Source organism: Hyla sarda, chromosome 10 (genome assembly GCF_029499605.1).
Source record: "Hyla sarda isolate aHylSar1 chromosome 10, aHylSar1.hap1, whole genome shotgun sequence".
NCBI classification, from domain to species: domain Eukaryota; kingdom Metazoa; phylum Chordata; class Amphibia; order Anura; family Hylidae; genus Hyla; species Hyla sarda.
Genome location: NC_079198.1, coordinates 82,143,131 through 82,155,305, shown reverse-complemented (window position 1 = coordinate 82,155,305; position 12,175 = coordinate 82,143,131). Strand labels below are relative to the sequence as shown.

General features: G+C 47.7%; 1 protein-coding gene across 3 annotated transcripts in view; it reads right to left on the bottom strand.

Annotated features, from left to right (window-relative positions):
* ALG9 (ALG9 alpha-1,2-mannosyltransferase) overlaps window positions 1–12,175 on the bottom strand; it is a 198,041-nt gene that overhangs the window by 103,577 nt on the left and 82,289 nt on the right. The gene's annotated exons all lie outside the window — the stretch shown is intronic.

Genomic DNA, 12,175 nt, shown 5'->3' with positions numbered 1-12,175 from the left:
GCAAATGGCAAATGTGGTGCCAATATTTAAAAAGGGGTCAAAAGGTGACCCCGGGAATTATAGGCCTGTTAATTTAACCTCCGTATTATGTAAATTGTTTGAGGGTTTTCTACTAGATGCCATTTTGGAGTATCTTGATAAAAATAAATGTATGACTCCATATCAGCATGGGTTTATGAGGGATCGGTCCTGTCAAACTAACCTGATCAGCTTTTATGAGGAGGTGAGCTCCAGACTGGACCAGGGGCAATCGCTGGATGTCGTATATCTGGATTTTTCCAAAGCATTTGATACGGTGCCACATAAAAAGGTTGGAGCATAAAATTAGAAGGATTGGGCTGGGGGAGAATGTGTGTAAGTGGGTCAGTAACTGGTTCAGTGATAGGAAACAGAGGGTGGTTATTAATGGCACTTCTTCTGATTGAGTGACTGTCACTAGTGGGGTACCACAGGGGTCAGTCTTGGGTCCTGTTCTACTTAATATATTTATTAAAGGGGTATTCCAGGAAAAAAACTTTTTATTTTTTTTATATATCAACTGGCTCCAGAAAGTTCAACAGATTTATAAATGACTTCTATTAAAAAATCTTAAAGGGGTATTCTGGGCAAAAACATCTTATCCCCTATCGAAAGGATAGGGGATAAGATGTCTGATCGCGGGGGGCCTGCCGCTGGGACCCCCCGAGATCTCCCTGCAGCAGCCCACATTCTATGTGTAGCTGCGTCTGAAGGTTCGGAAACCTCCGGGCTTCCGAGACAGGGATGTGACGTCACGCCACGCACCCTCCATTCATGTCTATGGGAGTGGGCGTTGCGGCCGTTACGCCCCCTCCCACAGAAATGAATGGAGGGGGCGTGGCGTGATGTCATGTCCCCATCTCTGAAGTCTGGAGGTTTCCGAAACTTCAGACGCAGCTACACATAGAATGCGGGCTGCTGCAGGGAGATCGTGGGGGGTCCCAGCGGCAGGCCCCCTGTGATCAGACATCTTATCCCCTATCCTTTCGATAGGGGATAAGATGTTTTTGCCCGGAATACCCCTTTAATCCTTTCAATAATTATCAGCTGCTGAAGTTGAGCTGTTGTTTTCTGTCTGGCAACAGTGTTCTCTGCTGACATCTCTGCTTGTTCTGGGAACTGCACAGGTGTAGTAGAGGTTTGCTATGGGGATTTGCTTCTACTCTGGACAGTTCCCGAGACAGGTGTCATCAGAGAGCCCTCAGACAGAAAAGAACAACGCAACTTCAGCAGCTCCTAAGTACTGAAAGGATTAAGATTTTTTAATAGAAGTAATTAACAAATCTGTTTAACTTTCTGGAGCCAGTTGATATATAAAAAAAGTTTTTTCCTGGATAACCCCTTTAATGACCTTGTAGTGGAGTTGAATAGTAAAGTAGCAGTCTTTGCAGATGATACTAATCTCTGTAAAGCAGTAAACACAATAGAGGACAGTGCACTGTTACAAATGGATCTGGATAGGTTGGAGGTTTGGGCTGGGAAGTGGCAGATGAGGTTCAACACTGATGAATGTAAGGTAATGCACATGGGGAAGAATAATCCGGGCTGGGATTATGTATTAAATGGGAGAACACTTGGGACGACTGACATGGAAAAGGACTTTGGAGTCTTAGTTAATAGTAAATTTAGCTGTAGTGACCAGTGTCGGGCAGTTGCTGCCAAGGCAAATAAAATCATGGGGTGCATCAATAGGGGCATAGATGCCCGCGACAAGGAAATAATTCTACCACTGTACAAATCACTAGTCAGACCACACATAGAATACTTTGTACAGTACTGGTCACCACTGTACAAGAAAGATATAGTGGAGCTGGAGAGGGTTCTAAGATAGGCAACCAGGGTAATACGGGGAATGGGAGGACTACAGTACCCAGAAAGATTGTCAGAATTGGGGTTATTTAGTTTAGAAAAAAGAAGGCTTAGGGGTGACCTAATAACTATGTATAAATATATCAGGGGACCTTACAGAGATCTCCCCAATGATCTATTTATACCCAGGACTGTATCTATAACAAGGGGGCATCCTCTACGTTTAGAGGAAAGAAGGTTTCTACACCAGCACAGATTGGGGGTTCTTTACTGTAAGAGCAGTGAGACTGTGGAATTCTCTGCCAGAGGAGGTGGTCATGGTGAACTCTGTAAAATAATTTAAAAGGGGTCTGGATGCATTTTTGGAGAATAACAACATTACAGGTTATGGATTCTAGATCTATATGGACAGAACGTTGATCCAGGGATCTATTATGATGCCATATTTGGAGTAAGGAATGAATTTTTACCTCAAGTATGAGGGTTTTTTTTTGCATTCCTTGGATCAACTCAGTAGGGACTCATAGGTTGAACTTGATGGACTCTGGTCCTTTTTCGACCTTATGAACTATGTCACTATGTTCCTACTATCTACAGGTTCACTATCAATTCTATGAGGATTAAAGGTACAACACATATTGTATGCAAATTTAGATGATCACAATAAACATATGGACCTGTCAATATACAATATGGTACATCCAACAAATACATAACATATCGACATATAACAAATATAGTGGGTTTAAAGGCTAAAGTGGACATTGAGTGGATAACAGGACATACAGTCATGGCTGTAAATGTTGGCACCCCTGAAATCTTTCAAGAAAATGAAGTATTTCTCACAGAAAGGGATTGTTTATTCCCTTTGTGTGTATTGGAACTAAACCAAAAAAGCAAATTGCAAAAGAAAATTGGACATAATGTCACATCAAACTCCAAAAATGGGCTGGACAAAATTATTGGCACCCTTTCAAAATTGTGGAAATATAAGATAGTTTCAAGCATGCGATGCTCCTTTAAAATCATCCGGGGCAGGTAACAGGTGTGGGCAAAATAAAAATTACACCTGAAAGCAGATAAAAGGAGAGAAGTTCACTTAGTCTTTGCATTGTGTGTCTGCGTGTGCCACACAAAGCATGGACAACAGAAAGAGGAGAAGGACTTGAGAACCAAAATTGTGGAAAAATATCAACAATCTCAAGGTTACAAGTCCATCTCCAGAGATCTAGATTTGCCTTTGTCCACAGTGAGCAACATTATCAAGAAGTTTGCAACCCATGGCACTGTAGCTAATCTCCCTGGGCGTGGACGGAAGAGAAAAATCGATGAAAGGTGTCAACGTAGGAAAGTCCGGATGGTGGATATGCAGCCCCAAACAAGTTCCAAAGATATTCAAGCTGTCCTGCAGGCTCAGGGAGCATCAATGTCAGCGCAAACTATCCGTCAACATTTAAATGAAATGAAACGCTATTGCAGGAGACACAGGAGGACCCCACTGCTGACACAGAGGCATAAAAAAGCAAGATTACATTTTGCCAAAATGAACTTGAGTAAGCCAAAATCCTTCCGGGAAAATGTCTTGGACAGATGAGACCAAGATAGAGCTTTTTGGTAAAGTACATCATTCAACTTTTTACTGAAAACAGAATGAGGCCTACAAAGAAAAGAACACAGTACCTACAGTGAAATATGGTGGAGGTTCAATTATGTTTTTGGGTTGTTTTGCTGCCTCTGGCACTGGGTGCCTTGAATGTGTACAAGGCATCATGAAATCTGAGGATTACCCATGGATTTTGGGTCGCAATGTACAGCCCAGTGTCAGAAAGCTGTGTTTGTATCTGAGATCTTGGGTCTTCCAGCAGGACAATGACCCCAAAATACGTCAAAAAGCACCCAGAAATGGATGGCAACAAAGCGCTGGAGAGTTCTGAAGTCACCAGCAATAAGTCCAGATCTAAATCCCATTGAACACCTGTGGAGTGATCTTAAAATTGCCAAAGTCTGTCTGGGAATGCTGTGGTGAGATCTTAAAATTTCCAAAGGCAGTCTGGGCATGCATGGAGTTGTAGATTTGAAACACCTAGAAGGAGAAGTGAAGAGAAGGAAACACTTTACGGCGATCTTCACTGCTGCATCTGACATCGCCACCGCCGTTACATCCACTTGCATGCGCCGACCACCGCTGCCTGCAACGGTGATCAGGTGCCTGCAACGCTGGCCCCCGGAGCCATCTTCCTTTGCTCTGCGCAATCTTCTAGGGGCGGGCAGAGCAGGGGAAATAAACTGTCACCCCCCCCGCACCTGACCTTCGATTCGCTGCTCAGTCCTGACCGGCCAATCACAGGGGATAGGAGGAGGTGGCACCCCTGCCACCTCGCTCCTATCCTTCAGGACAGCTCGGATCATTCCTATTTTCTGGACGATCGGGTACCAGAGAGCCGATCAGCCCGGAATCCCCGCAAATCGCCGATCTGAATTGATCAGTGATTTGCAGTGATCGCCACGAGGGGGGTGGGGGTTTGGGGATCATTAGCACGGAATGCCTGCTTAACTGATTTCAGCAGACATCCTGTTCTGGTCCCCGCCCGGCCCACGGCGGGGACCGAAATTCCCATGGGCGTACAGGTACGCTCTTGGTCCTTAAGTGCCAGGGAACAAGGGCGGACCTGTACGCCCTAGGTCCTTGAAGGGTTGAACCAACTAGATTTGTTAAACATGGATGTACCATATTCTATATGGTATATTGACAGGTCCATATGTTTATTGTGATAATCTAAATTCGCATAAAATAATCTGTGTATTGCACCTATAATCCTCATAGAATTGATAGTGAACCTGTATATAATATTAGTGAGTGCACATGCACATAGATACCTAGATACTTAGCTGACAGGGCAGATGTTTGTTGTTATTGTTACGCCGAGCGCTCCGGGTCCCCGCTCCTCCCCGGAGCGCTCGCTACACTCTCCTCACTGCAGCGCTCCGGTCACATCCACTGACCCGGGGCGCTGCGATACCGCCTCCAGCCGGGATGCGATTCGCGATGCGGGTAGCGCCCGCTCGCGATGCGCACCCCGGCTCCCGTACCTGACTCGCTCTCCATCAGTCCTGTCCCGGCGCGCGCGGCCCCGCTCCCTAGGGCGCGCGCGCGCCGGGTCTTTGCGATTTAAAGGGCCACTGCGCCGCTGATTGGCGCAGTGGTTCCAATTAGTGTTATCACCTGTGCACTTCCCTATATCACCTCACTTCCCCTGCACTCCCTCGCCGGATCTTGTTGCCATCGTGCCAGTGAAAGCGTTTCCTTGTGTGTTCCTAGCCTGTGTTCCAGACCTCCTGCCGTTGCCCCTGACTACGATCCTTGCTGCCTGCCCCGACCTTCTGCTACGTCCGACCTTGCTTCTGTCTACTCCCTTGTACCGCGCCTATCTTCAGCAGCTAGAGAGGTTGAGCCGTTGCTAGTGGATACGACCTGGTCACTACCGCCGCAGCAAGACCATCCCGCTTTGCGGCGGGCTCTGGTGAAAACCAGTAGTGACTTAGAACCGATCCACTAGCACGGTCCACGCCAATCCCTCTCTGGCACAGAGGATCCACTACCTGCCAGCCGGCATCGTGACAGTAGATCCGGCCATGGATCCCGCTGAAGTTCCTCTGCCAGTTGTCGCTGACCTCACCACGGTGGTCGCCCAGCAGTCACAACAGATAGCGCAACAAGGCCAACAGCTGTCTCAACTGACCGTTATGCTACAGCAGTTACTACCACAGCTTCAGCAATCATCTCCTCCGCCAGCTCCTGCACCTCCTCCGCAGCGAGTGGCCGCTTCTGGACTACGACTATCCTTGCCGGATAAGTTTGATGGGGACTCTAAGTTTTGCCGTGGCTTTCTTTCCCAATGTTCATTGCACTTGGAGATGATGTCGGACCAGTTTCCCACTGAAAGGTCTAAGGTGGCTTTCGTAGTCAGCCTTCTGTCTGGAAAAGCTCTGTCATGGGCCACACCGCTCTGGGACCGCAATGACCCCGTCACTGCCTCTGTACACTCCTTCTTCTCGGAAATCCGAAGTGTCTTTGAGGAACCTGCCCGAGCCTCTTCTGCTGAGACTGCCCTGTTGAACCTGGTCCAGGGTAATTCTTCCGTTGGCGAGTATGCCGTACAATTCCGTACTCTTGCTTCAGAATTATCCTGGAATAATGAGGCCCTCTGCGCGACCTTTAAAAAAGGCCTATCCAGCAACATTAAAGATGTTCTGGCCGCACGAGAAATCCCTGCTAATCTACATGAACTCATTCACCTAGCCACTCGCATTGACATGCGTTTTTCCGAAAGGCGTCAGGAGCTCCGCCAGGATATGGACTCTGTTCGCACGAGGCGTTTCTTCTCCCCGGCTCCTCTCTCCTCTGGTCCCCTGCAATCTGTTCCTGTGCCTCCCGCCGTGGAGGCTATGCAGGTCGACCGGTCTCGCCTGACACCTCAAGAGAGGACACGACGCCGCATGGAGAATCTCTGCCTGTACTGTGCTAGTACCGAACACTTCCTGAAGGATTGTCCTATCCGTCCTCCCCGCCTGGAAAGACGTACGCTGACTCCGCACAAAGGTGAGACAGTCCTTGATGTCTACTCTGCTTCTCCACGTCTTACTGTGCCTGTGCGGATATCTGCCTCTGCCTTCTCCTTCTCTACTGTGGCCTTCTTGGACTCCGGATCTGCAGGAAATTTTATTTTGGCCTCCCTCGTCAACAGGTTCAACATCCCGGTGACCAGTCTCGCCAGACCCCTCTACATCAATTGTGTAAACAATGAAAGATTGGACTGTACCATACGTTTCCGCACGGAGCCCCTTCTAATGTGCATCGGATCTCATCACGAGAGGATTGAACTTTTGGTCCTCCCCAATTGCACTTCTGAAATTCTCCTTGGACTTCCCTGGCTTCAACTTCATTCCCCAACCCTGGATTGGTCCACTGGGGAGATCAAGAGTTGGGGGCCCTCTTGTTCCAAGGACTGCCTAAAACCGGTTCCCAGTAACCCTTGCCGTGACTCTGTGGTTCCTCCTGTAACCGGTCTCCCTAAGGCCTATATTGACTTTGCGGATGTTTTTTGCAAAAAACAAGCTGAGACTCTACCTCCTCACAGGCCTTATGATTGTCCTATCGACCTCCTCCCGGGCACTACTCCACCCCGGGGCAGAATCTATCCTCTGTCCGTCCCAGAGACTCTTGCCATGTCTGAATACGTCCAGGAAAATTTAAAAAAGGGCTTTATCCGTAAATCCTCCTCTCCTGCCGGAGCCGGATTTTTCTTTGTGTCCAAAAAAGATGGCTCTCTACGTCCTTGCATTGACTACCGCGGTCTTAATAAAATCACGGTTAAGAACCGCTACCCCCTACCCCTCATCTCTGAACTCTTTGATCGCCTTCAAGGTGCACACATTTTTACCAAACTGGACTTAAGAGGTGCTTATAATCTCATCCGCATCAGAGAGGGGGATGAATGGAAAACGGCATTTAACACCAGAGATGGACACTTTGAGTATCTGGTCATGCCCTTTGGCCTGTGCAACGCCCCTGCCGTCTTCCAAGACTTTGTTAATGAAATTTTTCGTAATCTCCTATACTCCTGTGTTGTTGTATATCTGGACGATATCCTGATTTTTTCTGCCAATCTAGAAGAACACCGCCAGCATGTCCGTATGGTTCTTCAGAGACTTCGTGACAATCAACTCTATGCCAAAATAGAGAAATGTCTGTTTGAATGCCAATCTCTTCCTTTCCTAGGATACTTGGTCTCTGGCCAGGGACTACAAATGGATCCAGACAAACTCTCTGCCGTCTTAGATTGGCCACGCCCCTCCGGACTCCGTGCCATCCAACGTTTTTTGGGGTTCGCCAATTATTACAGGCAATTTATTCCACATTTTTCTACCGTTGTGGCTCCTATTGTGGCTTTAACCAAAAAAAATGCCGATCCCAAGTCTTGGCCTCCTCAAGCGGAAGACGCCTTTAAACGGCTCAAGTCTGCCTTTTCTTCGGCTCCCGTGCTCTCTAGACCTGACCCATCTAAACCCTTCCTATTGGAGGTTGATGCCTCCTCAGTGGGAGCTGGAGCTGTCCTTCTACAAAAAAATTCTTCCGGGCATGCTGTTACTTGTGGGTTTTTTTCTAGGACCTTCTCTCCGGCGGAGAGGAACTACTCCATCGGGGATCGTGAGCTTCTAGCCATTAAATTAGCACTTGAGGAATGGAGGCATCTGCTGGAGGGATCAAGATTTCCAGTTATTATTTACACCGATCACAAGAACCTCTCCTACCTCCAGTCTGCCCAACGGCTGAATCCTCGCCAGGCCAGGTGGTCTCTGTTCTTTGCCCGATTTAATTTTGAAATTCACTTTCGGCCTGCCGATAAGAACATTAGGGCCGATGCTCTCTCTCGTTCCTCAGATGCCTCTGAAGTTGAACTCTCTCCTCAACACATCATTCCTCCTGACTGCCTGATTTCCACTTCTCCAGCCTCCATCAGGCAAACTCCTCCAGGAAAGACCTTTGTTTCTCCACGCCAACGCCTCGGAATCCTCAAATGGGGTCACTCCTCCCATCTCGCAGGTCATGCGGGCATCAAGAAATCTGTGCAACTCATCTCTCGCTTCTATTGGTGGCCGACTCTAGAGACAGATGTGGTGGACTTTGTGCGAGCCTGCACTATCTGTGCCCGGGATAAGACTCCTCGCCAGAAGCCCGCTGGTTTTCTTCATCCTCTGCCTGTCCCCGAACAGCCTTGGTCTCTGATTGGTATGGATTTTATTACTGACTTACCCCCATCCCACGGCAACACTGTTATTTGGGTGGTCGTTGATCGATTCTCCAAAATGGCACATTTCATCCCTCTTCCTGGTCTTCCTTCAGCGCCTCAGTTGGCTAAACAATTTTTTGTACACATTTTTCGTCTTCACGGGTTGCCTACGCAGATCGTCTCGGATAGAGGCGTCCAATTCGTGTCTAAATTCTGGAGGGCTCTCTGTAAACAACTCAAGATTAAATTAAATTTTTCTTCTGCATATCATCCTCAATCCAATGGACAAGTAGAAAGAATTAACCAGGTCTTGGGTGATTATTTACGTCATTTTGTTTCCTCCCGTCAGGATGACTGGGCAGATCTTCTACCTTGGGCCGAATTCTCGTATAATTTCAGAGTCTCTGAATCTTCCTCCAAATCCCCATTTTTCGTGGTGTACGGCCGTCACCCTCTTCCCCCCCTCCCTACCCCCTTGCCCTCTGGTCTGCCCGCTGTGGATGAAATTTCTCGTGATCTTTCCATCATATGGAGAGAGACCCAAAATTCTCTCTTACAGGCTTCATCACGTATGAAGAAATTCGCGGATAAGAAAAGAAGAGCTCCTCCCATTTTTTCCCCTGGAGACAAGGTATGGCTCTCCGCTAAATATGTCCGCTTCCGTGTCCCTAGCTATAAGTTGGGACCACGCTATCTTGGTCCTTTCAAAATTTTGTGCCAGATTAATCCTGTCTCTTACAAACTTCTTCTTCCTCCTTCTCTTCGTATTCCTAATGCCTTTCACGTTTCTCTTCTTAAACCACTTATCATTAACCGTTTCTCTCCCAAATCTGTTCCCCCCACTCCTGTTTCCGGCTCCTCGGATATCTTCTCCGTCAAAGAGATTTTGGCATCTAAAAAGGTCAGAGGGAAAACCTTTTTTTTAGTGGATTGGGAGGGTTGTGGTCCAGAAGAGAGGTCCTGGGAACCTGAGGACAATATCCTAGACAAAAGTCTGCTCCTCAGGTTCTCAGGCCCTAAGAAGAGGGGGAGACCCAAGGGGGGGGGTACTGTTACGCCGAGCGCTCCGGGTCCCCGCTCCTCCCCGGAGCGCTCGCTACACTCTCCTCACTGCAGCGCTCCGGTCACATCCACTGACCCGGGGCGCTGCGATACCGCCTCCAGCCGGGATGCGATTCGCGATGCGGGTAGCGCCCGCTCGCGATGCGCACCCCGGCTCCCGTACCTGACTCGCTCTCCATCAGTCCTGTCCCGGCGCGCGCGGCCCCGCTCCCTAGGGCGCGCGCGCGCCGGGTCTTTGCGATTTAAAGGGCCACTGCGCCGCTGATTGGCGCAGTGGTTCCAATTAGTGTTATCACCTGTGCACTTCCCTATATCACCTCACTTCCCCTGCACTCCCTCGCCGGATCTTGTTGCCATCGTGCCAGTGAAAGCGTTTCCTTGTGTGTTCCTAGCCTGTGTTCCAGACCTCCTGCCGTTGCCCCTGACTACGATCCTTGCTGCCTGCCCCGACCTTCTGCTACGTCCGACCTTGCTTCTGTCTACTCCCTTGTACCGCGCCTATCTTCAGCAGCTAGAGAGGTTGAGCCGTTGCTAGTGGATACGACCTGGTCACTACCGCCGCAGCAAGACCATCCCGCTTTGCGGCGGGCTCTGGTGAAAACCAGTAGTGACTTAGAACCGATCCACTAGCACGGTCCACGCCAATCCCTCTCTGGCACAGAGGATCCACTACCTGCCAGCCGGCATCGTGACAGTTATCTTGCTGCCGCAAGATGAGTGGGTGTGCGTGTCTGTAAGCTTTGTTTACATGGACCATGTGGACCTGTTTGATCACGCGCGGACTACTGATCACGTGAGTTAGAACCGGGAACCGGTCCACAGGAGAAAACAGCTCATATGACGCAGGCGGATGTTTATAGAGGAACGATTGGTAATTGGACACATAATAGAGGAACCTCATTTGCAGGTATTGGGAATAGGGAACGGGTGGCGTGTGATGTCACCCAAGATCCCAAATAGAGATTAGCCTGTATTGTGAAGTGTAACTATGGTAAGTTGTGATTGGTACCAATATGGGGGAAAGTGACCCAGTATTGGCTGTTGAAACGATGATCTCTCACTGGCCAACTAATTAGTGATGGCAATCTGATACCTTATAAAAGAGGCTCATTTGTGGCTGACGCTCAATTCTCCTTGATAAAGCCACATTGTGTGGCAAAACATGTCGCTGTGTGTCAGTAATACATTTTAATTGCAAACCTAGTGCACCTTATATAATACAGTGATAACATTATGGGCCACAGAGTAAAATAGTGGTAAGTTAGCCACCTATATCAGATGTCGCACCTGCGGTGCACAGAAAGCTGGTGATAATTGTTCCACCGAATTCATACACTTGAGTGAAATATCCTGCTTAATTTATAAGTCACACTTTTTAGTGGACTATGTGTTTACAACTGGAGTGTCATAGATGAACATCAGTGTATCTAATAAGGGTGGTGTATAACACCCATATCCACAGTGTGGTACCATATTTTGAGGGTGATTTGGCACCCCTTACAATAAATCGCTGCTGGTGGAGAGTGGTACCCACTGTACCAGTTCATGTAGTCCCATCTGTCACCCCAGTTACCAAGTAGGTGGAAGTACACACCACTTACTCGGGAGTCACTCCGATAGTGTTTGAATCTATGGTGACCCAGTGTGACATCTTAAACCAGTAAACAGTGATGCCAAGAGGGTTGTGTTTTTGTGTGTTAGTAGTTAGCACACATTAAAAGTTATGTCTTATTCTGAACACATGGGATTCAAGAGGCTTTGTTAACCCCTTCGGGGTTATATTGTTGTAAGGTGTTGGCACCTCTACATGGGTTCATAGGCCTGTTTATAGTAGGATATTTTAAGAATGAGACCTAATAAATTGTTTTGATCCGTGCTAGGCTGCCAGGTGACCTGGAATCTAAAATGTCTGATCCAATAGCTAAGGTCTTCTCAAGTGCATCACCTTATCAACTCTCTCCATTTGTATTCTGGTTCCATGAATATAAATTAGGAAAGTTTATGTTGCTTATTGTTAAAACCAAGGAATAGTGGAGTTACATATGAGTAAATCAATGGATCTTTATAGAGGTTTTGGTTAAGCAACCTGATAACTACCATTAGAGATAGTGGTACAACCAGACCTATTGCAGCACAAACTTCAAGAGTACCCAAACTTAAAAAATAAATAAATTGTGATATCTCATATTGACAAGTCAGTAGTTTGGATGGGTCGGGATCTGGGTGCTAAGACCCCCACCGATCGCTAGAACAAAGGGACAGAAACACTTGGCTGGACAACCTTCTTGAAGAGCTGTTAGGCTAGTATCTGCTGAAACAATGTTGACTTATTCCAGGGGCTACTGGCAAGACTGTTAACACAGAAATTTGCTGTTGTGACAGGAGACCTTGTCTATAAGAAAAAAAAAAACATTCAGCTATCATGGACTAGGGACTGCTGCAATAAATAGAATGGATGCCCAAAGTGAACAGCTCTACAACATAATATACAGAAG